At 41.4% G+C, this 27,069-nt stretch overlaps 1 non-coding gene across 1 annotated transcript; it reads right to left on the bottom strand.

Annotated features, from left to right (window-relative positions):
* Nucleotides 1-2,927: 2,927 nt before the first annotated feature.
* On the bottom strand, nt 2,928-3,031 carry LOC114101245 (U6 spliceosomal RNA). Its single transcript, XR_003584253.1, has one exon. It is a non-coding gene; the product is annotated as a U6 spliceosomal RNA (small nuclear RNA).
* Between the last annotated feature and the right edge of the window lie 24,038 nt (nt 3,032-27,069).

The following is a 27,069-nucleotide window of genomic DNA, read 5'->3' as shown; positions in this document are numbered from 1 at the left end:
GTGAAGTTTTTCATCTTCTCTGTGTTCCCAAAGCCCCAGGCCTTCCAATTCTTAGGAATTTTTTTACAGGCTCTGCCATTTTTATTATTTGCTTGATTGTTTGCAGTACTGAGGACTGAACCCAGGGCTGCTCTACCACTGAGCTATAACCACAGCCCCTTATATATGAGACAGGGTCTTACTGAATTGTCCACACTGGCCACAAACTTGTGATCTCTCTGCTTCAGTCTCCCGAGTGCTGGTGGCATGTGCTATTGTGCCCAGCTTAAGCCTCTGTCATTTTATCAATACCTTCAGTCCTTTTGGCTCCTAGAAACCCCATAGAAAACATCCCCAGCAGGCCTGTGCCACTGACTGTTTAGTAAAAAATATGTCAATTTTTTACTTTGGGGTATTTGACATCATTGTTAGAATGCAGGTGCCTCATGCCCAGGTATTGGCAGGTATGGCGTGGAGCCTGAATGCTGCAGTCTACTAAGCTGCTCAGGGATTCTTACATGGAAGGTGCATTGAGAAACAGTCCAGGCCTTTGAGCTGTGCTTCCACCCTGCCATGATGATCTGAGGTCATCTGTCTTGCTGGGTGCTGAGATCCTATTGAGCAGGGATGGTAGCTCATTCATCTCCACACCGTGATGTCTAGACTCACACCTGGCACACAGTGGGGCATTGACAAATGTTCATATCATGAATGAATGGAGTCATTGTGTGAGGAGAACTTTCTTTACAAAATCAAAGAATTGGATGAGATAGCATGCTTGGTGCACTGTACTGATGGAGGGCCAACCTGATTCCCAGGTGCTGGGAGCAGACCTTAGGCAAAGGTAAAGGGAAGAGAATATTAGAAACAGAAACAGCTCCAACAGGCAAACAGTGTCCAGGCAGTGAGCATGTGGAGCCCAAGTCAGAATCCTCATGTGGCTCAGGTTAAATGTCTCTGAAATTACAGTGGAGAAGCCATTGTGCAGCTCCAGAAAGGCAGGTGATAGCTATGGGTTGTTTAAGTGCTCCCCAAGGCCTCTGTGTTAAAGCTTTGGTACCTGGGGCGGAACCATTGGGAGGTGGAACCTTTAGGAGGTGGGGCCTTGTGGGAAGTCCTTAGGTCACTGGAGGTAGGTCCTTGCAGGGAAGAGTGAGATCCTGGTCTCTTTCCTTTTCTCTCTTTTTTTTTTTTTTTGTTTTCTGGCCATGAGGTGAAAGGTTTTGATTTATCACATGCTCTTGCTGTGATATGCTACTTCACTATGGACTGGAAGCTTCAAAACTGTGAATCAAAATAAGTCTTTTCTCTTCATAATATTATTTACCTCAGATGTTTTGTTACAGTGATGGAAAGATAACTAACTCAGTGATAGAACCAGGCTGGAGGATGATTCTACTGCAGAAAAGGGGTGTTTTGCCCCCCGCCCCCACCAAAGACTGGTTTCTTCTAATATTCAAAGCTTTTTTTTTACTTTTTAAAGTATTTATTGGAGGCTAAAAAAGAATTGATCTAAGAGAAAGAATTGATAATTTCTCAAATCAGAGATTTGCCTTTTATGGTAAAAGTGTCCAACATGTCAAATAAAGTTTGCTTTCATATGTGCTGTGTCCTTATGGCACTGTGGACGAAGACTTGGTTGTGGCTGAGGGTCAGGGAAGCTCTGCAGGGCAAATGCTGTCAGATGTAAGTGGTCTCCAGACTTTCTTCTAGTGAGGCACCCTTCTTGGTCAGAAGCCCTGTCCCTAGCTCCAGTCCCCTCACAGGGGCCTTTATAACTGCATCCGCCTGCACCGCAGAGTCAAGAAAGGACACATCCCTATACTCCCAGGAGCTGGAGTTGAGCTTTTTGTGCCTGAGCTCCATACTCATCAAGCACCACTTCTCTCAGTCCTCAGCATGACTTTTGGGCATAGCTCTTCGACAGCAAAGGAAGCAGGGGCAGAGATAGGGGCAGGGAACTTGCCCCAGGGACCACAGCTGGTGGTGGGAGAGGCAGGATTTAGATCAGAGCCTCACTCAACCTGTGTGCTATGCTACATCTTGACTTTTTGCTCAAAAAATGAGCTTTCAAGTCAGGTAAACTGTATTTTGTGGATAAGTCAGTCCTCACACCAGGGTGTTGTTTTCTGAATGGAACTTGGCCTGGGGAGGCATCTGGGGTTTGCCATCTCTGCAACCCTTGTCCTGGGCCTGGTATTGGGCAGAACGGAGCCACGGATCACCTTCCCTGTCTCACACCCGCCCGGCCTTCAGCCCTCTTTGGTCTGTTGTTGATACCTTTCTCTCAGGGAGGCCCAGTGTCCCCAGGTGCGGTCGACGTCATGGAACATTTGCTTCAAAATCACAGGTAAGTTCAAAACACTCCCAGCTCAGGATACTTGATACGGCTGAGTGGTGCCAAAGGGATGTGGCCTCATATGGCCCTTACCCTGGCCGGCCTTTGTCCTTAGCATCAGACTCTAAGGATATATGAAAAGCAGAATAGCTACAATTGTATTTTTTAACTTTTTATTTGTGATCATTTAAAACTTATAAAAAGTTCACAAAAATAAAGAAAGTACAAGGATAACTTATCTTGTCATTGCTTTATGCCACTTGCTGTATTGTTTGCCTGTTCCTCCTCTCCTCCAAATACATTACAGTGTATATTGTTATATAATGCAATTTTTTTTCCTGAATGGTATGTTACATGCCTCATGTCCCTTTACACTGAAATATTTCAGTATTTCCTAAGAAGAGGGATAATCATAATAGTTGGCAAAGTGCTTTATCTAACTTACCTTCCATATGTCAGTTTCATTAATTGACCTATTAATGTCCTTTAAGCCCTGCTCTGCCTCCAGCACAGGTCTTGGGTCAGGTATTGTGTTTTGTTGTCATATCTCTTTAGCCTTCTTTATTTCAGCTTTTATGATGTTGATCCCACTGTACCCACCCCCACCACTATATTTTTTTTAATTTTCGCATTGTGGGTCATCTTCATGCAAGAGGTATGCCAATCTTCTCTGTATCGTCTCAATTTTAGTGTATCTGCTGCCAAGGTGAGCGTGACACACTGCTTTTGTTTGACTAGCATATTCCTTATTGGATGTCTTTTTGATGTTTCCTCATGGTTAGCTGCCCAGGTGATGAGTATACTATCCGGGGTATCCCATCTGGAGCCACATAATATCACCTGTCCTGCAGAAATGAGGTTACTTTTAATCATCCAGTCGACGAGTCAAGCATTATCTCCATTGTCTAGCTACTGCTTTAGGTTTTATTTTCTCCCTTGCAGCTAATAAGCAGCTAATGATATGTGGGGAGTCACTCAAGGACTAAGCAAGTATCCTAACCCAACTACTGCAAGAACACTTTTCCTGTGCATTTACAGACATGGCCTATTTTCCTGCTAGGGAGCCTCCTTCCACTTCTTCTGACCACAGCCTGTCTTCTCTTGGCTCAAAGCCCTCTTACCCTATGAGGAGTAGGATCAGATCTGAGGTGCTAATGCTGTGATTAGGAAGCTGTAGATGGAACTGAAGCAGAGAAAAGAAGAAATGTTAATCAGGTGGTCCCACTGAGAGAAGGAAACTGTCCCCAGCAGCCTGGCTCATCTCCAGGAAAAAGAGAGAAAGACTGGAAGGCTGGAAGGTGGGGCTGGGATTGTGGCTCAGCGGTAGAGCACTCGCTTAGCACAGGCGGGACCCGGGTTCGATTCTCAGCACCACATAAAAATAAAGGCATTGTGTTGTATCCATCTAAAAAAAAAAAAAAAAAAAAAAAAAAGATTCTCCCTCTCTCTAAAAAAAAAAAAAAGACTGGAAGGTCTGGGAGATCCAGGAAGTTACAGTCGCAGAAGCGTGGCCTGGTCCTGTGAAATTGTCCCTGACTTCAGCACCTCGAGCTGTCTTTGCAGTGTTCTCTGTGGGCAAATGCATCCCAGAGGATCTGAGGCAGGATGCCCTCCAGAGCCTGGCCAGCAGCTGCCAAGGCTTTTAAAAAGCCCACAAAACCCAATGGCCTTATTGTTATGGGAAGCAGACTGGTAGAGAAGCAGCAAGCAGCACTCAGAGGAGGACTCCTAACTTTATTTTATGCAGGGGGAGTGGGGGTGGGGGGTGGGTTTGGTAGAGGAAAACAAACTCCAAATTCTGAGCCCTAATAATCACAGTTTCTTACATTTATAGGTTCTGTCATCTTAGACTCATCCTATCATTGGGGTTTTTTTCCTCTCTTGAGAGATTTCCTAATCTGTGCGGCTGAAGGCCTTGCATAGGTTCTCTAACAGGCTCACAGAAACAAATAAGAAGAAAGGGCTCTTTTCACAGGCATCTGTTACATTTCAAGAGGGAGGAGTCAGACTCTTAGGGCAGTTATTTACAAGCCAAAAGGTAGGGACCCAGGATTAACTAGGCTCTCTGGAGAAAGGCTGAGAGCCGTGGGAACTGACCCATTCCCCGGGCATTGGTTTCTTACCATAAGGTTTTTTATAATTTCATTTTACAATCAGGTCTGGTTTTGCCTACACATCACGACAAAGAAGAACAAGCTGCAACTTTAATTGCTTCAGAGCCCAGAGGAGCCATTTGAACTCCTGTTCAGACCCTAAACTGTTCACAGCTGTTCCGGAACCAAGTGGATGCCAAGGGGGCTGACCGAACAGAATTGTGCTGGAAACAGATGGTCCAACCATTCACTGAGAAGTTCCAACCAGGACCCAGGTAGCCAGCTCTTTTCATCCAGCTCTTCTGCAAAACAAAGAAGCAAATAAGAGTCTTTATTTACAAATTCTATTGAACCCTAAATAGGTTGAAGAGATGTTCCTTTGACTGGCAGGTCCCTGAAGAAAAGCTGCCCTGCAGCATCGTGAGGATTTTATGTCATGTTGGGAAGGTGTCCCAGAAGACAACAATGCAGAACCGTTTTTTCCATCCATCTATTCATCCATCCATCCATCCATCATTTGTCTCTCTCCTTTCTCTTTTTTTTCTCTCTCTCTTTGTAAGATGTTTTTTCCTAAGCTAGGTTTTTATCATAATGACCAAAATACCTAACCACAACAACTCAGAGGAGGAAAAGTTTATTTGGGCCTCACGGTTTCAGAGGTTCAGTCCATGTTTGGCTGACTCCATTTCTCTGGGGCCCATATCCATCCTTTCATTCATTCATTCAGCCAATGACAATTTCTTGAATAGCAACTGCGTGCCTAAAGACCCAGAACACTGAGCCAGAGACGGAGAAAGGAAGAAACTCCCCAGTAATCAAAGGGAAAATAATAGTTCCATCCTGAAAGGGTGAATGGGGAAAACCCTTAATTTCACTAAGAAAATGTATAGCCCCTAATGATATTTTAAAATACAGAATCTAGAACCTACTGGAAGAAAAAGACTTTCTTTTCTTTTACTGTAGGAAAAAAAAAACAAAAACAAAAAACAAGAAGCATAAGCTGATCATTCATTAGAATCAACCACAAACCTCTGAGGTATGGAGCTGCTAAAAGGTGGTATTTCACATTGACATTGGGCTTTATAACTAGGACACAACACAGAACCTAGAGCCGTTCAATACTTTTCTATGCCCTCTGTAGATCTTGTAGAAAACAGGTCAGGTAAGTTGGAGCTGCGCAGAAGGAAATGGCTGGGAAGGCGAGCTTGCTACAGCGTGAGCAACTGCTGCAGCCCAGGGGAGAACCCGGACTCCTGCAGTACCATGCCAGGGGATGTGGGGATAACGGAAGCAGCAGGGCTCTTTCTGAGCCAATGCACAGATTCCTGGGAACAGTTGAGATTTCTGCTGTTTAAGGAATTAAATGGTTGGAATTTCACTCACCCATTGAAAATGCTCCCAGGATGATACTGAAATGTCAGACAGGGGTTTTCTCTGAGAAATTCAGGGGGCTGGAGGGTGTGCTGCCAGGGAAGGAGGCAGAGGAAGAAACCCTGCTTGGGAGCCATTTCTTCAGGGTCAGGAGTGTGGAGTCTGACAGCCCAAGGTCCCTTCATTGGCAATGAGCTGACTCAGGGTCAAGTCTAGGGAACAAAGTTTCCTCAGGCTGGGGTGAGACCTCATGCTTTTAATAATTCTTTGTAAGGAATGAAGAAATTTTTGTGAGGGCACCTTCTGCCTCCTATCACTGGTTAATCTTTCTGAGATATTTTGATTAGTTGCTAATCCAAGCAACTGGTTATATTTCCACTCAAGTGGTGCCCATGATGATATAGAGAATGAAGGACACCTGAAGCCTTGTCCCCCCTGGTGGGAAACCTGCTGCTCACCAGCCTAAACAGTATAGAACTCAACCAAGAACCAGAAAGTAAGAAAAGCCATACAAACCCAGAAAACATCTGAGAAGCCAGGATTGATGTCTCACTTGTTTATTTGTACCCTATTAAAAAAAAAAAAAAGCATTGGAACAACTTTAGTTTATTCACATGTGAACTCTCTCAGGGCTCCATTTAGACTCATTTACATAAACTTTATATGTAGTACTGACAAATCATCTGAGTTCTCAGACAAAGCAAATAACTAAACATGGGAGAAGCTTCTACAGGTAGACTAACTGGTAACAGCAAGAAATAGCAGGTGCCAACAAAAAGGGAGACAGAAACAGCAACTATTAATAGTCCCAAGAACTCAAAATCAACTCTCTGGGTCCATTGAGCACAGGGTTAAATAACCCTTGATCTTAAATCTATTTTTTTTTATTGGTTGTTCAAAACATTACAAAGCTCATGACATATCACCTTCCATACATTTGATTCAAGTGGGTTATGAACTCCCATTTTTTACCCCAAATACAAGTTGCAGAATCACATCGGTTACACATCCACATTTTTACATAATACCATATTAATGACTGTTGTATTCTGCTACCTTTCCTATTTAAATTGGGCCATTTACTGATATTTTTATTGATGACCCTGAGTCTCTATGAGAAGGTAAAATTATGTTCACTTTACCTTGTTAAAGAACTTAAAATGTAAATACATTTTGTCTCCTATCACGAAATTTAAAAACTTTGAGCTTAAAATGATTAAACTTGCAAGAACTTAGAGACTTAGTCATCCAAAATGATTCTCAGTGCAAGGTTCATCTTGAAGACAGGTGTGTTTGGGGTTTACATTAGTCAAACTCTTGGTATGAATTATATTTCCCATCTTGAAAGGAATCATTTGGAACTTCACACAGATCTTTGAAAATAATGTTAATATGATTCATACAGAAATGAATCAGGACCACAAGGACCAGGTTTTCACCTGGAATCCATGCTGGTTATGAATGAGGGACCAGAAATATTTGGTGCCTCTTAAAATTAATAAGGTAATTTAGAAATATAATTCAAAGTATTTGATCTAAATTCCAAGGTTACTAGTATAATTATACTTTTGGTTTGGTTGGTTGTGCCTTAGAACCTGGAATTGGCCTGGGGGAGGGCACAGTGACCACTGTTTTGGCTTAGGATGGAACCCAGTGAGAGACCCCTACATAAATGATGACAGCAAAGGAAGAGTAGACCACAAAGGAAACAGAACAGTGGCCAAAGAATGGGAACCAAAAGAATAGGATATCCCAGAAAAAAAGTCAAACTTCCAAAGAAGGGAGAGATTAATAGGTTCCATGCCACTAAAGGTCAAAATGGAGACTTAAAGTGTCCATGGATTTGTCAATGTAGTGGTCATAATTGATGTTGTAAAATGGGATATAAATGGTCTCTACCACATATGTTGGCAATGTGTAGGAAATGCGATAATTCATTCCAGTTCCTTAGCACAGTAGTTGACATCAAATATTTGAAATACATAAGCTATTTGTATTACTATCATTATTGTCATTAAGTATATTTACCTTTTACATCACTGGAACCAGCCCTTTTCCTGCTCTAGTAGGTAATGTAGGGCAGATCTCTCTGGTCCTACTTGTCCACTTCCCTTGGCTCATCAACACTATACCTGAAGATATGGCACTAGGAGTCCTTCTTCTATAGAGTAAACACACACACAAACACCTCACACAATCCCATGCATATCACGGGCCATTCTATAAACTCCCTGGTTTTCCCCACCAAGGGCAGTCACATTCCACTACCCTAACAGTCCCTGCTAGACTTCACCAATGATCAGCACTCCCTGTGGGTTCAAAGGCCAAGCCACATTCCAGCATCCCAACAGTAGTAAGAGAGATGTTTGGGTCCCTCTGGCTTCTACAGTGAGAGAGATAGAGATAGAGATAGATAGATAGATAGATAGATAGATAGAGATAATGCCCAGCTTTCCAGCAAGAGTCCTTCCAGGTAACAAGGGAGACTGATTCTCAGCAGTGACAAAGAAAGAAACTGGAACATAAATATTACTCCATATAAGTCAATTATTTCTAATTGAGCATCATCAATATCTAGGCAGTACTAAAAATACTTCAGAAACATTTCTAGGCTATAAAAGAAGGGAATCAAAGGTGGAACTTGGTGAGCTCCCCGAAACAAGATGGCTGAGTTGGTATGGGGAGCCCAACGCAGGTAGAATTCCTAGACCAAATACTGCAGAAGAGAGAGCTGCACAGCAGGCTACTTCCAGAGAACTTCAGAGGATTTCCGTAAGTATTTGGAAGAGAACTCATAAAATGCCTGTGTGTGCAGAAACTACACAAGGCTGGAGAAAGACCACTCAAAAAATTAGAAAGACAAGTATTATTGTCATTAATAGACAAGGTCAAAAATATTATCTTTCCCACCAGCCAAAATGGAAACTTCAAAATTCTTAAAGAATTTGGTAGAGTACTCAGATTATGGCTGCAGGGGTAGTAAATAATAAACTCTAGAATGGAGACTAGTCTGTTCCCACCTAAAAAAAAAAAAAATCTGAGAAAAACAAGATTAAATTGTTTCCTAACTGTGTCCTAGAACAAAGCCAAGGATATTATAACAATACAAAAATACTCAGCAACCCACAAGAAAAATTCAAAATGACTGACATTCAATAAAAAAAAAAAAATATCAGGTGTACAAAGAAACAAGAAAATATGACCCACAGCAAGGAAAGAATCAATCAGAATCAACCCCAAACTCAAAACAGACGTTAGAATTGGTAGGCAAAGATATAAAAACAGTTATTGTCACTGTACTACAAATATTTAAAATGGTAAACAGAGACACGTAAGATATAAAAAAGATCCAAATTGAATATCTAGAGATGAAAACTCCCATTTCTTTTTTACATCTGAAATTAAAAAAAAATACATTAAGGGGAATTAATGGCAGATTAGACATAGCAGAAAAAAGAATAATGAACTTCAAGATAGCAATAGAAACTATTAAAAAATAAATAGAAAAAATAGTTGAAAAACAAGCTAGAATATCCGTGTGCTGAGTTTCAAGTAGCATAGAGTCTGAGAGAGCTTCTGAAAAGGTGGTGGGGAAAAAACTATTTGAAGAATAATCATCCCCAAATTTCCAAATTTCATCAAAACTATATGAAGTCAGGGCTGGGATTGTGCTTCAGTGGTAGAGCATTTGCCTAGCACATGAAAGGCGCTGGGTTCGATCCTCAGCACAACATTAAAAAAAAAAAATGAAGGTATTGTGTCCAACTACATCTAAAAATATATTAAAAACGAAACCTATATGAAGCCTAATGAAACTTGAGCAAAGGAAAAATGAAGAAAACAATATCAAGGCACATCAAACATCAAACTGATGCATAGTCTTTAGAGCAGTTAGGGGAAAATGACAGGTTATATCCAGTGGAACAAGAGTAAGAATATTAGGTTTCTCATCAGAAAACAAAACAAAACAAATTACAAATACAAGCCAAACACAGCCAGCAACATGTTTAAAGAATTGGAAGAAAGGACTACTAACTCAAGATTTAATGCCAGCAAAAAATATTTCAAAAAAACGAAATATGTGGACTAAATTTATCACTAACAGACCTGGGGTACAGAACATGTTAAAGACCTTCAGGCAGAAACTTGGAATGGTCTCAGGTATCCCACTCCTCAATTTATACCCAAAGGACTTAAAAAAAAGCATACTACAGTGACACAGCCATATCAATGTATATAGCAGCACAACTCACAATAGCTAAATTGTGGAACCAACCTAGATGCCCTTCAGTAGATGAATGGATAAAGAAATTGTGGTATATGTACACAATGGAATATTTCTCAGCATTAAAAGAGAATAGAATCATGGCATTTTCTGGTAAATTGATGGAGATGGAGAATATCATGCTAAGTGAAGTAAGCCAATCCCCAAAACCCAAAGGCAGAATGTCTTCTCTGATAAGTGGATGTTGATCCATAATGGGGTAGAGTCGTGAGCATGGGAGGAATGGAGGAATTTTGGATAAGGCAAAGGGAGGGAGAGGAAGGGAGGGACATGGGGCTAGGAAAATTGGTAGAATGAGATGGATTTTATTACCCTAGGTACAAGTATGAAGACACAAATGTGCTTCATTTATGTACTATGAATCAAAATGCATTCTGCTGTCATGCATAACAAATTAGAACAATTAATTAAAACAAAAAGACCTTCAGGCAGGAAGAAACCAATATCATATTGAAATATGAGTTCATAAGAAGAACTGAAGAGTATTGCAAGTAATAACTAAAGGGATAAATACATAAGATTTTAAGTATATGTTTAAATCTATTTAAAAGATAATTATCATTATTCATTAGGGAGAAATGTAAATCAAAACCATATGAAATATCACTTCATACTCATGAGGATGGCTTTACTGAAAAACAGACAATAACATGTGTTGGCAAGAAAGCAGAAAAATCAGAATCCTCATATACTGTTTGTGCCTAAGTTGGTGGCAATTAGACATTTTTCTTTGGTATCATCAAATGTCATCAGGATAAGGGGAATCAGACACTCTAAGATGTTATTTGCTGCACTGTGAAATCATGTTTTCATTTAAAGATGTGCTTGTTCTTTTTAATGCTGCTTTAGTACTGTGCCCCACGTTAGTGGGGAATGCTTAGTAAATTCTATTTTGTGCAATTCTGTTTGTATAAGCTGCATTTTTAAGCATAAATATTGAGGACCTGTTGGTACGAGGCACTATGCCAAGTGCTTCAGGTATAGCAGTAAATGCAATCATCAAAAAAATCCTGTCCTGGGCTGGGGTTGTGGCTCAGTGTCAGAGTGCTTGCCTGGGAGTGTGAGGCACTGGGTTCGATCCTCAACACCACATAAAAATAAATAAAATAGGGGCTAGGGTTGTGGCTTAGTGGTAGATCACTTGCCTAGTATGTGCAAGGCCCTGGTTTTGATCCTCCACACTATATAAAAGTAAATAAAATGAAGTATTATGTCCCACTACAATTAAAAAATAATTAAAAAAAAATCCTGTCCTTATGGAGCTAGCATTTTAAGAGTGGGAGATAGAAAATAAAATAAAAAAATAAAAATAAATCGGGTGTTATGTTGTTGAGTGCTACTGTGAAAAATAAAGTAGGAAATGAGGTTGAAGTAAGTTTCATGTAGCATGGTCTGAAGAAGTATCACTGAGAAAGTGACTTTTTAGAAAATATATGAAGAATTCTGAGAGCGAGTCATGGGAGTGTTCAGAGGGAGAATTTTCCATATAGAGTGCAAAGGCCTAAGCCTGGTGTGTGTGTAGAGAGAGCTGAGAAACAGAGCGCCTGCTGGTGTGAGAAACCTGAGAGTAGCAGCAGAGGAAATCGGAGAGGTGAAATAGCCAGATTGTATAGGACTGCAGTCTCCGCCCAGGGTGAGACGGGACTGTTGGAGGATTTTGAGCAGAGGAATGATGTGATCTGGGTTCTAACCTGATCCACTGCCGCGGGTTGAAGGTGGCCCCTACAATGTATGCCTGTTATAAAACCCGTACCTGTGGATGTAACTGTATTTTGAGGCAGCAGGGTCTTTTGTAGGTGTAATTAATTTAAGGATCTCATTTTGAGATCGTACTAGATTGGGATGGACCTTAAATCCAAGGAGAGAAGTAGCTGCAGAAACATCCAGAAACACAGTGAAGAAGGCAATGAGAAGATAGCAAAGATAGAAGCAGACACTGGAGTGAGGCATCTGTAAGATAAGGGACTTCAAGGACTGCCCGCCACTCTCAGAAACTAGGGGAGACATGTGAAGCATCTAGCTTCTCCCTTAAAAGCTCCCTCAGAAGGAGCCACCCTGATGAACCTTGATACCAAACTTCAGGCCTCCAGAACTACTGGAGAATTACATTTCGGTTGTTTTAATCCACCAAGGTTATGGTACAGTTGGCCCCCTGTATCTACAGGTTCAACATCTGAAGATCCAACCAACCTAGGATGGAAAACATTCAGGAAAGAAATTCCTTCTGTACTAAACATGTACAGACTTTCTTCTTCATTGTTCCCTAAGCAATACACTATGACAACTATTTGCATATCATTTGCATTGTATTAGGTACTATAAGTAATCTAGAGATGTAATGTACATAGGAAGTACATTTAAAGTACACAGGAAGATGTGTGCAGGTTGTATGCAGCTATATCAATGAACTTGAGCACTTGCAGATGTTGGTATCCACAGGGAGCCTGGACCCAATTCCCAAAGGATACTGAGGAATAGCTATAATTTGCTATGGCAGCTCTGATTAACTGATACTATCATGTTGACTTCTGCATGGAGAATGGACTTTTGGGGAAGTAAAGGAAACCCTTGAGAAGGGTATTGCTGTATTCTGGGTGAGATTTGGTGTTTAGATCAGAACAGTGGCTGTGGAATGGTGAGGAAACAGTAAAACCCTGAAAATATTTTAAAGTTAGAACTGAGAGGACTTGTTGGAAAATTAGAGGTGGGGCTTAGCAGCGGTTTTGTAGAAAGCTATGTGGAGCTGGGCACAATGGTGCACGCCTGTAATCCCATCAGCTCAGGAGGCTGAGGCAAAGGAATGCAAGTTCAAGGCCAGCCTCAGCAGTTTAAGTTGCCCTAAGCAACTTAGTGAGACCCTGTCTCAAAATAAAAATTTAAAAAAGGACTGGAGATGTGACTCAGTGTTTAAGTGCCTCTGGGTTTAATCTTTGGTACTAAAAGAAAGAAAGAAAGAAAGGTGTGCAGAGACTAAGTAGCCAAAGAGGTGGGCTTTGCAAATATTTCTCAGTCAGCTTTTCTCTACAAACCATCCCTCAGCTTTGCTAGCTAGCTCTTTGTTCAGCTCTCTTGAAAGGAGTTGCTGGAGAGAGATACAAGGGAAGGGAGAAGGGAGAAGGGACATGCTCCATGCTGCTGACTTCCCGTCCCAGGCTGCCACAGGCAGCAGCGCTGGTTTCAAGTTCTAGCTTTCCCCCCACACTTCCAGAACAGCCTCACTGGTCTCTCAGAAGTGCTAGCACCTGCTGGTTGTGGTTCCTCGGAGGTCTGGTCCAGCTCTGTGGGCCCCTCCTCAACACTGTAGGATCTGATGATGCTGGTCCTTCTCGGTTCTCCCAGCTCCGGGGGCAGGAGGCTGCTTTCAGCTGTTGCTACCTCCACACTTAACCTCAGTGGCGCCATTTTGCCTTCCGGACCTCTAATGCTGGTTATTAATTATTTGTATGAAACTCTCTGTTGGGATAACTGTGGTTTCTAGTTCCCAAACAGACTCCAATGAACACAGAAAGCACAATTATTCCAGGAAAACCCTGATCAATGAGAAACAGAGCTGCCATTAGTTGAGATAGACAAGGCTGTGGGAAGAGCAGATTTGGATCCTGGTTTTGGTTATTTTATGTTTAGATGCCTATTGGAATCTGTGACATCCAAGAAAAATGGTGAGTGTACTATTGTGTGTGACAGGAAATTTAGGGGAGAAACCTGGATTACAGAGAGCAATGTGCAGGCCACTACTTATAGACAGGTGCCTAATGTCAGAGGACTGCAAGTCTGTCTGGACATGTTCTCAGTCTTCTTTTTCTTTGCAGTCCCAGTGGAAGCATAGAGATAGTCTTCACAAATATTTGTTAAGGAAGGACACATGGATAAGAGACTTGGTGAATGGTATTGTTATTGTGCTTACCATAGTAAACTGTTTGCAAAATAAACTCTCCTAGGAAAGAAACAAATAGAACAGAGAGGAACTTGGATGGATTCCTCAAAACCCACTTGAAAGTCAAAGCAGATGCAGAAAACAGGGTGACCTGTCTCCAGAGGATGTTTTCTCTAACAGCAAATGACTCCTTTGAATTTTCTGGAACACAAGGCCTAGTTTTCCTCCACCTAAAACTAATAATTTGGACACATGAATAATTTACATCACATGAATATGATCACCCTCTCGCCCCTACCACAAGCTTCCTTAGAAAAAAAAAAACATGTCCTTTTCCACTTGGCACTTATTTCTTTTATTCACCTAGGCCTCCCACTTACCAGCCGCTTCAAGTTCAGGTGACTTATTCATTATTCATCTCTTCTGATTCTTTTTCTCTGGAGCAGGACTTCCCTGGGCTTAGTCTCCTCTTTGGTCAGGGTTCAACAATGGCAGGTAAGGCCCTTCCTGTTTTGGCCAAAAGCTGAGTGAATGAAAAATAATTCCTGGACCCCGGCAGCTCAGGGGGTCCTAGGGGTCCCTAGGGGGCCCTAGGGGGCTGGTGGCAGCCAAGGACCTCAGGTATCAGATGGCTGTCACGATTCTGCTTTTTTGCTTGTTTGTTGCAGCAGCAGCATCGGAGGTGAGCAGTGAACAGACGGAAGGACACCAAACAGGGTAAGAGAGAGGATTCCCAGAGCCACATGCTTCTATCTCAGAGCGCTGGACCATGGGCAGAGGGCGGGCAGAGGGTGTGCAGAGGGCGGCCTGGTCTTGGTTTTCATCCTGAAGAATTTTCCTTTAAAAAATATAGCTCTACCTGCTGGTCAGTGATCATGATGACATCAGCTGTGGCACAAGAAGTTAAAATCAGTGAGGTTTCAGGAAATTTGATTTAAAAGATGCTTGAAAATTTTTGTTGGGCACCCGCCTCCTCATTTTTTGGTTAATGTGTTCTTGGTAGAAAAAGTGTTAAGCAAGAGCTGTAAATTTGAGTGCAACTATGTGTGAATAGTAAACGTTCGATTTTTACCTTCTAATTAGGTCTGTTGGTGAAAGAATCTGCTGCACCCTCTTGAGGTGCCTCACCTGCTTTCTTCCCTGTGAGGCCCATCCTGCAGTTTGTCAGGTTCCCTTCCCCACAGCTGTGCACCATCTTCCTGTCTGCAAGTTGCCCAGGGTAGCCAGGTCCTAGAGCGGGTCACAAGGCAGGTAGAACCACAGGCAAATCTTTGCTGAGGGGACCTTTGGAAGCAGGCAGGACACTGTATTTCTCAGACCCATGAGTGTGTTCTTTGTCAGAGTTTAGATGAAATAATCTGCCAGGTTTTCCCCCTGTAGTTCAAAAATCTTGATATGCAATTAGTCCTGGGGCATTTATGAGCACTGGATAGGTGGTAAAAGGAAGGGGGTCTTATTTCCCTTTCTGCCCAGGGTAGGCTGGGCATGACTTTCTCCTGCCTCATCTCTTCCTGGAAAGAGGAACAGCTGACAGAAGGCCATATTGATGTTTTTGAAAGATAGTGATGAGTCCTGGAGAGGGAATAGATGCAGTGGTCTAAAATAAATTTCTGCCATTCTGTGGGCTGTGAAGCCAGGCAGGGGTGTCTTCACTGTCTTCAGACAGGAGGAGATGAGGGTGATTCAGGAGGAGATGAGAGTGATCAGGAGAAGGAGTGATCAAGAATCTGCCAGCCCTCCCTGTGTGATGTTCGAATGCTCACACAGCCCACCAGCAGATGCCGTTGACCTTTTCTGAGAGCTGTGTTGTGGTTTTTGTGTGGCCATAGATGCCTCCAAGCTCTGCATGTTCCTTGTTGGTAATGCTTGACAGGAAGCTAATTGTCCAAATGTCCTCCCTTCCTCATGACAAGGCAAAAAGGGGTTGAGATGAGCCCATTTTCTCTGGAGGCAGTGGGCACGGTGCAGGCTGGAATGGTGCTGGCTCCATTGCTGCCGGAATGGCCTGGAAACATCTGTGCTGTTTGCCAGGAGTGGCTGCTCCCAGGCAGATGTGCCTGCATGGGTAGAGAAACTGAGGTTGTCCCCACCACCCCATCCTGTGGGTCACCTCCTGAGGGCTTTGCTGGCTGCACAGTGGTGGTCTCTGTATGCTTTAGGAGTAACTTCTTGGTATTGACAGGACTTCTGTTGGATATCAGCACAGAGAGGGGACCCTGGAATGGGGATCATCAAAGTGTCTGCTTTCTCTTCCTAACCAGAGTGAGAACATAACTATGGTCCATTTGTCATCAAAACCCCCACAAAAATAATGGGAATGAATTCAGTTCTCTGGCAGTTTTGCCTGATATCTTGACTCTGAAACATGATTTGATTGTATTTTTAAATCAAAATCATTTGCTCTGAATACCCTCAATCTACCTTTGTACAGTACTAACCTTGGGCTCAACCAGAATCTTTTGCCAGATTGTAAACAGACTTTTTCTTTGCCTTTTTTTTTAAAGAAAAAAATTAATATATATTTTTAGTTGTTGATGGATCTTTATTTTATTTATTTATTTATATGTGGTGCTGAGAATTGAACCCAATGCCTCCCACATGAAAGACAAGTACTCTACCACTGAGCTATAATCCCAGCCCTTCTTTGCCTTTTTGCTAAATAAACCCTTTTAATGTCAAAAAGGGAGAGGGAGTGATCAGGAATCTGCAGGCCCTCCCTGTGTGTGGTGAGGCAGGTTCATCAGCCACTGAGTTACAAGCAGAAAGAAAAAAAAAATCTAAATAAACAAATGTAATGCAGTATTAACATTTCACAATGGAAGTTGTTCATGTTTTCCCAATCCTCTAGATGCTGCTAAATCTGTCATTCTTTAAAAGTTTTAAAAAGAGTATTTTTTTTAAACCAGTAGTCAGGAAACAGCAGTGATTTTTACTATTCATACATAGGTCCATGGTAATTTTAAGTGGCCTTGTGCCTGTGGGCAGGAAATTGCTGCAGGATGGGGTTAGTGTATAAGAGAAGGACAGAGGCTCATTAATTGACTAGTCCAGGACCCTGAGACTGGAAAGAGACCTAGAGTGATTTAAGGCCACCCTGCCTGCTTGCCATCTCTCTCTTCCTTTGTCTCTCTCCCCTCTCCGCTCTGCTTGCTTTAATCACTATTTCTTTCTGTTTGTTTCTCTCTCATCTTTCTTTCTTATACCTTCTCTCTCCATTAATGAGTTTCTAAAAAATGAAATGTGTGGTTGTGCACATACATACATTGAAAAGGTTCTGAAAAGATATGTCTCCCCACTCCCCGTTTTAATGTAGTTTACCTCTGAGTGAGGGGATTACCGGTGATTTTGCTTGTCTTCTTCATGAATGTCAATATTTTTCAATTTTTCCAGTGAATATATATAAATCTATCTATGTATAAGTTTCATATTCAGAAAATCTTAACAACAACCAAAGTAGGACACTGAAATTGTCTCTTGTGAGAAGAGAGTAGAAGAGGAACCAGAGGAAGTAGGATAGGGTCTTGGCGCTATGGTCGCCCCAGGCCTGGAGAAGTGGCTTCCACAGGGTGGGCTTTGATATGTGTTTGTTCAATGAGTAATTAGAGAAGGTTCTGTGGTGAAAAGAAGGCAATTTTGGAGGAGACAACTGTTCAATTTTTAAGTCATTGCTGTCAGAGATTCAGTCTATTCTACTTTAAGTGAAAAGAATAGGGGGTTAGAACTAAAAGGCTTATTGACTATAACTTAGGCAGAATCTAATAAAATTCTCACTTTAAACCCTGTTTTTAAAATTTAATTTATTATTATTATTTTTTTTATTAGAGAAACTATCATAGGTGGGTCCAGAAGTTGGTTCATGAACAAATAAATCTGACTTTTTTTTTTTTTTTAAATAAGCAAAGGAGTCCCCTAAGGGGATTCCAAGAATTAGTATTTGGTCACTTGCTAAAAATATCTGTAATGCAAATTGTGGGATGCAGGGGAAGCTCCATCCTCTGTATCTAACAGGCTCATATTGTCTGAAGAGAGATGTTAATTAATGGATTTCTCTGGTGTGCCAGCCTGCTTGTAGGAGAGGAGCCCGACCTTACAGTCTCTCTATTCCACACAATCTGGGTGTTCAGCCAGCCGGCACCCATGGGCCTGGGTGGGAGGTGTCTCTCTGGCTCAGCAGCGTCCCTGGTTGGCAGCTCCCAACCTCCTGGAAGCAAAGATCTGCTCCGAGGATAACAGAAATGTAGTGAGTTCGTAAAACGCTAAGCTGTTTCCAACAGGAAGATTCATCCTGGCTGTTACTTTGATGGGTGAATTTAAAGCTATGCTAAAGAAATCTTCCCAGAAATTCCATCTCTGCAGCTGAGCACTCTGGGGTGTTGGTGGTGGGGAGTCCACATTCATATTTTTTTCCCCCAAATCACTTGTCTAACGGTCATGTCTTCTCAGGGCTCCATTATATCACTCTGATGTTTGTAGAGTATTTTCTGCTGTGTGAATTTCTTAGGAAAAAAAATCAGCAATCAGAAATATCAAACAGTCTGTGCTGGTGATGATTATTTAAGGGTTTAAGGTGCAATTTCTGCTTATCAAGTAGTTACTTTACATATTTGGCAGGATGAAAACAATCTTATGAGGAAGTAATCTTTATTTTGTTCCTATAAAAAGATCTTGGACTTTTTTTAAAAGATAGAAAGGACTTAAAATATATGCTTTTATATCCAAATAATATGAAAAAAAAAAGACTGGAATTTCAATGAGGGAATTTCTCAAGCACATTTTATGCTCAGCACCAACTGACATTTCCTTTTATATGGGCAGTCTGTGGATGGCTGTACATCTACTGTGTCAAACATCTCATTAGTGTTCATGGGAATGTCCCTATGAATGGCCTTTCTCCTACAGATGGATACCTGCCTGGTGTAGATGGTTGACCCTGTGTGTCCCTGACACCTTCCTCGTGTGTCTACTGTGTCCTTCACGTCATTGTCTTGGGCCCATTTGAAAAACTAGAGTCCCCAGAATAGAGAAAGATGACTCCAGGGACACTCTGACCCTTGAAAGCTTCAAGGCCACTCTGGACCTGCCGGGAACAGTGAAAGGACATCTATTCCTCTTTCCTGTTGCCTACATGCTTCCTATTTCTCCTCCTTCAAATATAAACTTGCTAAAATGGTTAGCAAGTAAGTAACCAAGTAAAAAACAGCACTGCTTCCTAGGCAGAAATTCTAGGCTTGCCTTGATGGGGGCCATTTATTTATTAGACGGTTTGCTACATATAATATTGTCTCTGCAGTGTGCTGAGCCACCTTGATTGGATACTAGAAGGAAATTATTTCTTGATGTAATTTTATGCTTAATTTATAGATGTGATGCCTATGTTTTTAATCATTATTTCTGCTAGCTTTTAAAACTCTATTAATTCTTTAATTATGATTTTTTTTGTTTTTATTGCCTAAGGCTATTTGATGGGCAGACAGATTTTTATAAATTAAGTAGGTAGATGTGGTTCACTTACAGAGAAAAAGAAAATAATCAGAGAAAGTAAACTCTTGGGGGGAATTACTGTTATCTTTTTCTTAATTTAAACAAAGATCTATACACAGTGCAGAGCTTTGGAAACTGGGCTAGACCACAGCTTCCTGAAATTATGGAACCTACCCCCAACACCCCCACTTCAACTGTTCTTGCCCCAGAAACAAGAAAATTTCAACTATCATGTGAAAAGGGAAAATGCCAGTCTTGACTCTTACCAATTGGTTATATAAATTTGGGCAAGTGGTTTACAATTCTCTGGGCCTCATATCCACATCTCTAAAAGGTGTTAATGATAATATCTATTTTGCCTGTTTTTATAGGGCTTTTATAAGAGAGAAATGACATAATGGATGAAAACCTGTTAAATTGTAATACATTGTGCAACTAGAAGGCAGAGGCCCCGTGCTGGCAGCTCATGGGTCAAATACTGCACACACATTTTATTTAGCCTGCGCTGTATTTTTAAAAATAGAGCTAGCATTTAAAAATAGAATAATTTACATAAAATCTTGAATTTCTGACTTTTCTTGAAAAACCAGACAATGTGGGAACTTCTTCTCATTTCTGTGTGGCGACTGTTTCCCCAAGTTGAATTATGGCAGCCCCTTGAGAAAGGGCACATGCCATCGGGTTCCCTAATCTGCATCCTTCCCTGACAGCTCTCTGACATGGGTGGTCTCTTGCTATTCATGCCACTTGCCTGATTTCTGTGTGTTTGAGTCCATGATACCTGAGTAAGATTTTAGATAAGATCTAAAAGTATTGTAGTAAAAATCATTGGATCTAGGAGTGCAAAGATCAGAGATAAAGCCTCAGTTCTGGCCATTTTCAGTTGGGGCAGCTGGCACTAGTCACTTTATCTCTTTGAGCCTTTTCCTTATACATAAAATGGCAAATATGATAACTACCTCATAAGACTTTAGAACAGCTTTACCCAAGATAAGGACCTCAGCTTATGAACAACAGTGAGTAGCACATATATGTATGTGTTAGTTAATGTATAATTATTTATAATCACATGATGCTTTATGCAGCAACCACCAAACCTCAGTGGCCTACAGCAATAAACACTTATGCTTGCTTCTGAATTTATAGGTTGGATGGGTGGCTCTGCTGATCCTGGATGTGCTCCTTCACACCTCTAGGGGCCTTGGTGGAAACAGCTGTGCCAACTCAGCTCTGTTCCACGTGCCTCATCCTCCAGCAGGATAGTCTGGGTTTGTTCTCTGGGCAAAGTTAGAGGAGCAAGAGGAAGGGCAAAACTGTACAAGGGATTCTTCAAAAACAGCCTTGGCTTGTGCTGTGTTTGCTAATGTCCCAGGGATGGCAGCAAGTCACGTGGCTGAACCCAGAGTCAAAGGTTGGGACATGAAAGCTCATCTATAGCAAGAAAGCGTCATGGTGTGGAAAAGACATTTCGAGAGGATTTGGAGAGGATGTGGGGCTGTTTGTCATGAATCTACCACCGCAGGGTGGGCTAATATGCTGACACATGTTCCAAACATAAAATGGCTCAAATATAGTAGAAGTTCATTTGTTGATCATATCACAGTACAAATCCTGGTTGTTGTTGGAGAGGGGAGTCCTTCCATTTTGTACCTCCGTCCCCACCTAGGCCCATTACTGCTTGGATTGGAGGTTGATAAACTTCTTAAAATGCCAAGGTGTAAATATTTTAGGTTTTGAGGGTGGTGAGTTTTCTTTTGTAAATCCTCAGTGCTCCCAGTATAGTGCAAAAGCAGCCATAGACAAAAAGGGAATGAAAGCATGGCTAGTTCCAGGAAAACTCTACTACAAAAACAGACAGCAGGTTGGAAATTCTCCATGAACCATAATTGTTTGACCCCTTCCCTAGAGCTACAGGTATGGTGGGTATTGGGTTAAACCTGTAAGTTAACACAGAAGATAGTTTTATGAAGTACTTTGCCCAGAGGATAGGGGACTCTCCAGGTTTTCAGACTGCTATATCTGTTTCTTTGCTATGTGGTGCCAAAGCAAATTCTCATATTATTAACCTACAATTTTCAGTCAGTAGTTCTCTACTTTAAGGCATTAATTTCTGTGCTGGTTAGGATTGCTTAACTGCAAAACACAAAAACAAAACAAAACAAAAAACCTTGCGATGTGTAAATGGCTCAAACATAATAGAAATGCATGTATGTGACAGTAAATACAGGTATTTCTAGTCAGTGAACGGCTCTCCCCCATATGGATTCAGGGGCCTGCTTCTTTTCCCACTTGTGGTCCTGTCACCCACTTAGTTTTCTTGTACTGATGAATAGAAAAGGGAAGAGAACACGGGAAAAACATATCTGTTCTTGGAAGCTTTGGTTATAAAAGCTTTGGCACATTATTCTCATTCTGCACTGGGGAAAAGGTAGACAAAGGCCACATGTTGCAGCAGTGGGCTGGGAAGTTGGTCACACTGCTATGCCAAGAGTAGCGCCAGATGGATAATTAGTGTTTTCTAACTCTTACAGGGTGATTCTTAGACCACAAATATCCCAGTAGCTTACACAGTGCCAGCTGTGGAGTGACTTTCTGAAGGAATGAAGGAGGAAAAGGGATACTTCAGTCCAGATGTGTGGCCTGCCTGTTTACAGACAGGACTATCTCCAGACCATCCTGCTTCCCCCAGTCTTGCCAGGGCTAAGCTCTTCAGTACGAAGTAGTTACTTGCGTCCCTTGGATTCTGTAAAGGGTGCTACAATGTACACATGTCTTCCATGACTTTCATAGACCTAGGGGGAGAGAGAGTTAAATATTATTCATTTTACTTAAGTAATTATCTCATTCATCTTGTCATATAAGTGTTAGTTGATGGAAAGAAACAAGAAAGAAACAGTATAAGAGAATGTGACACAATATCTCTAAGCATTTAGGGTCAGAGTTGTCACTCTGAGAGATACAATTGTCACAATTGTCTCTCAGCGAAGTGAAAGAGCATGCCTGTGGTCTCCCCGACCCTACCATCCACCTTTACAGTATACCCAAATGGACTTTTTACTAAGGTCACCTCCATCACAGGACTTTGGAGTAGCTTCCAAATGCACTGTTCAGCTGCTGCCTGCACCTGGCTGAGGAGGAGGCCTCTGAACAGTTGTCCCTCTGGCCGCACATATTACCCTTCTCTACTCAGTCACCTTTCACCACCCTTTGCTATTTCAGTGACTGTGTGAGTCCATGTTGGAATCTCAAGTAGTCCTGGCATCTTCACCAGTGAGGACAGTGCTAAGAGCCCAGGGACAGGGAGGGCTCCTTAGCACCATGCTGAACAGGGAGGCAGAGAAGAGTGGAGCTTTTCCTTACTCAGAAGGAGGAAGAGAGAAGATGGGCTGTTGATAGAACTCAGATTGATGGGGAATATGAATGATACCTGCTTTGGGGCCCTGCAGGACTGGCTCAGGTCTGCCCTGGTGCACCCTTCAAACTAGGATCTGGACTGCTATTTTAACTTGACCTTCTCTCTTGGATTAACATCCAGTGGTACATAGTATGGGCTGCTAGACTTGGTGAGGATTGACCAACGGTGAAAGAGAGCTTGGATGGAGTTCCCAGCAGTGAATTGGGATCACTTTCAAAAGCAGTGCAATAAGGCCCACCTCTGATCAGACTGCAAGAGTAGAGATAGGGAGGGAAAAATAATTTTTTTTTAAAAAAAATGCAATTTCTGTATTATATCAAATAAAAATTCATCAATTACTTGAGAGAAATGATTTAGGAAATAATTTGATGCTTGTCAATCTGTAAAAGAAGAATTATTTTTGAGCATTTTGTCACTCTAGCATTCTGGACTGAGTGGGAACAGTGGGCTACAATCTCCATTTTATTCCATTCCAACTCTTTTCATTCCATCCCATTTCACTATATCTTTTCCCCTTTCATAATATTAAATCGAAATTACCACTTCTCAGCCTGCTTGTGTTTTAGCACTTCTAATAGAATATTGGTTAAGTTGTAGTCCCTCTAGCAACTACTGGAAAAAGAAAACTATGCAAACATATATAGTAAGAACATAAATAAATTTAAATGGAATACTAAAAAATGTTCAGCTAACCCAAAAGAAGGCAGAGAAGAGGAAACTAACTTCAGAAAATACTAATTAAAAGCAAAGTTAGGGAAAAATGATCCAACAGAGAAACAAGCAAACTCAAACAGAAAACAAATACTGAAAAAATAATAAAATGGCAGGTAGATCTAAATCTGAACTTAACAATAATTATATTAAATGTGAATGGTCTAAACAAATCAGAGGATGCCTACAAGAACCTCACTTTGAATATGGTTATACAGGCAGAAGATTGGGAAAAAAGATTACTACTTTTCAATGCTATATGGTAGATGGTTACAAATAGTGGCTTAAAACAATACATGTTTATTGTCTCAGAGTTCTTGGTGGTCAGAAGTCTGCGATGGCTTCTCTACTTTTGGGTCTTACCAGCTTACAACCAGGGTGTTGTCTGGGGCCATCATCTCCTCAGAAACTCAATGGGGAAAATCTGATTCCAAGTTTCCTCAGGTTGTTGGCAGAGTTCATTTCCTTGAGGCTGCTAGACTGAGGCATTGGTTTCTTGTGTGCATAAATCTGTCAACTTAAATGAAATGGACCAATTCCTCAAAAAACCAGGAACTCCTGAAATGAAACCAAAATGAAATAGAAAATCTGAATAGTCTCATAATAATAAAAATAATTGAATCCATAAGTCAAAAATCAGAAAGTTTCATTGAGTCTATCAAATATTTAAAGACGAAATCAATCCTACACAATGTCTTTCAGAAAGTAGAAGAGGAAGAAATACTTCCAAACTCATTTTCTGGGGACATCATTCACCTGAAACCAAAACTGAATAAAGACAGTACAAGAAAAGAAATTTACTAGACCAGTACTCTCATGTCCATAGACACAAAAATTCCCAACACACTACCCAGCAATACAAAAAGAAAAAAGAGTGGCTGTGGCTGTGGCTCAGTGGTAGAGTGCCTGCCTAGCACATGTGAGGCACTGGGTTCGATCCTCAGCACCACATAGAAATAAATAAATAAAGATATTGTGTCCATCTACAGCTAAAAAAATTAAAAAGAAAAGAAAAAAGAATAGAATAGTACACAACAACCAAGCGGAGATTAACCTGCAAATGCAAGAGGATTCCGTGTGTTAAAACCAATCCACATAATGCACCCTATTAACAATCTAAAGAAGAAATGCTCCCAATGATATCAATTGATACAGAAGCAGGATTTGAAAAAAATCCACGTTTATTCAACAAAAACTCAAAGCAAATTAGGATTAGCAGGGAAATTCTTTGACAAGAGCCATGTTTGAAAGCCTTTGATGTGGCAAAACCAACAAAGACTGCTTATATTCCAGGCAACTTTGCACTAGGTGATTGCTTTCCTTGTTCGAACCTGGGCAACAGATAAAATCCCAGGCAACACCATTCTCCAAATTGTGCCTATTATTCTTGATGATCTAGAGACCAGCAGTTGTTAAAAGTAAATACAGCAAAAGTGAGCTCTGGCTCTTTATTGCGTGGCCCTAGTGTCAGGACTATTTGTAGGGTGTCTCTACTGTGACAACATCATGTAGGAACAAGATGCTGGAAAGAGCATTCTGCTGGCGGAGAAGCAGCTTGCTGAAGAAGGATAGAGGTTCTGATAACAAGGCTGTAGGGCAGGAAGTTCACAGTTAATCTGAGCTTGGGCGCCTCCCGGGAACCAGAGCCAGCAAACAACACCATGCAGGAAAACAGCAGGGGCCTGGAAATGAGATTTCTGAAAGTCAGGAAGTTGGCAGTTGAGTCAGAGCTGCAGAACCAACTGGAATGGAACCTCTAGCTATCAGAGCCAAGCAACAAACCACAAAGAAGAGCTTGCTGAAGAGACCAGGGAGAATGAGTCTTTTTTTTTCTTTTTTTCTTTCCTTTTTCCTTTCTTTCTTTAATGAAGGTACTCAGAAATAAAAAGATTTGGTTAATTAATGTTGCACATTGCCAGAGATTTGAAACAGCAGGTCATAAAGAGAACTGTTTCATGAAGGTTATTCTTTCATGTGGGAGGGGGGACTTGAATCTGTGGTTAGGCCTTTCTGTTTTCAAGCTTATTTCTGTCAACCAGACTTCCCACCCTTTCTTCTTAATGATCTGGAACTTCTGACTTCCCCAAACTCTTCCATGTGAGGTTTGATTTCTGTGTCAGTTCAAGCAGGGGGAAAAGAAATAATCAAAGAGTTCAATAACAAGGCAGAATTAGAAGTACAATTTGGGGGTTTCTAATCTTTAGCACCCACTCAGCTACTGGAATATGGTCTCTTTTTCTTTCCTGGTCTTTACTGGAATTGCTAATAGACTAGATCAGGATAATTGCTCAAAGCAGGTATCAGTTAAAGTTAAGCTTCTCGGCAGTTCTGAAGTTGAGCTGTGGTTCTCAGAGTGTCCTAAACAAGTACAGAATTTTACAAAGGTAAAGTGGTCTCTGAAACAAGCCAGCTCCTCCTGGAAAGATCACTGAGCTCTCAGTGGCCAACAGAATCTTCCAAGTTTTGATTCACAACCTTTGGGGCATGTGGTATGATGGATGACATCTCCATTTGGGCACCCAGTGACCTGGCTTCAGATCCACACTTGGCCCTATGAGGTCCTGGTTATAGCAGTTGCTAGAATCAGGAAGTCTGAATTCAAAGCCTGGGTTCAAGGTCAGTTTGTGACTTTGAGTAACTTAGTTCATTGCTCTATGACTCACTTCTGTCATCTGTAAAAACAGATTGCAACCATATCTACTTTCCAGAGGACTGAGTAGTTTTGTACTGCATGTTCCCAGCTCATAAGTGCCATATAAGAGTCTTCTGTAATTACACGTATTACCTCGGTCACTTCTGGTTTCAGTTCTTCAACTGTAAAGCTAGAGTGAGGGCTAGCTTAGTCCATATTTCTCAAATTGTGGTCTCAAAAATTCTATCATCAAAATAATACTGGGGACTAGTTCAAACAAAATCTCTTAAGAGTGGGATCTAGATGGTTTCTTCTCTTTTCTTTCCCTCCTTCCCTCCATTTCTCCCTTCACTTCTCCCTCCTTCCCTCTTCTGTTCTGTCCCGCAGTCTTGCTTTCTCTCTCTCTCTCTTTCTCTCTCTCCCTCTTCCTTCTTCCCTCCCTCTTTCTCTCTCTCTTTCTGTTTGTCTCTCTCTTAAAACAAGGTCTTGCCCAGGCTGGTCTGGAACTCCTGATTCAAGTGATTCTCCCACCCCAGCCTCCCAAGTAGCTAGGACTACAGGTGTGTTGCTACTATGCCCAGCTTAGGTAGAGAGAATCTGGAAAGGAACTTTTAAAAAATGCTTCCAAAGTGATTTGAATACATATTTATTTAATCACAGCAGAACCCACATAATTCAAAGAGTAACAGTTGGCATTGAGCTGCTTTGGGAGACAGAAGTCATGTCCGGCAAAACCCAAGTACTGACTTTCTGACAAGTCAATGTGACAGACAGCTCATCCCTGTAGCAAGGGGGAAGCATGGCCTGGACCTGGATGAACTTCTTTCTTCACAAATGTTCACACACAGGTCAAGGAGTTTCTCAATTGAAGTCCCCTTCCCAGTTGATGA

Source organism: Marmota flaviventris, chromosome 11, assembly GCF_047511675.1.
Source record: "Marmota flaviventris isolate mMarFla1 chromosome 11, mMarFla1.hap1, whole genome shotgun sequence".
NCBI lineage: Eukaryota > Metazoa > Chordata > Mammalia > Rodentia > Sciuridae > Marmota > Marmota flaviventris.
This window is presented reverse-complemented; position numbering and strand designations above follow the sequence as displayed.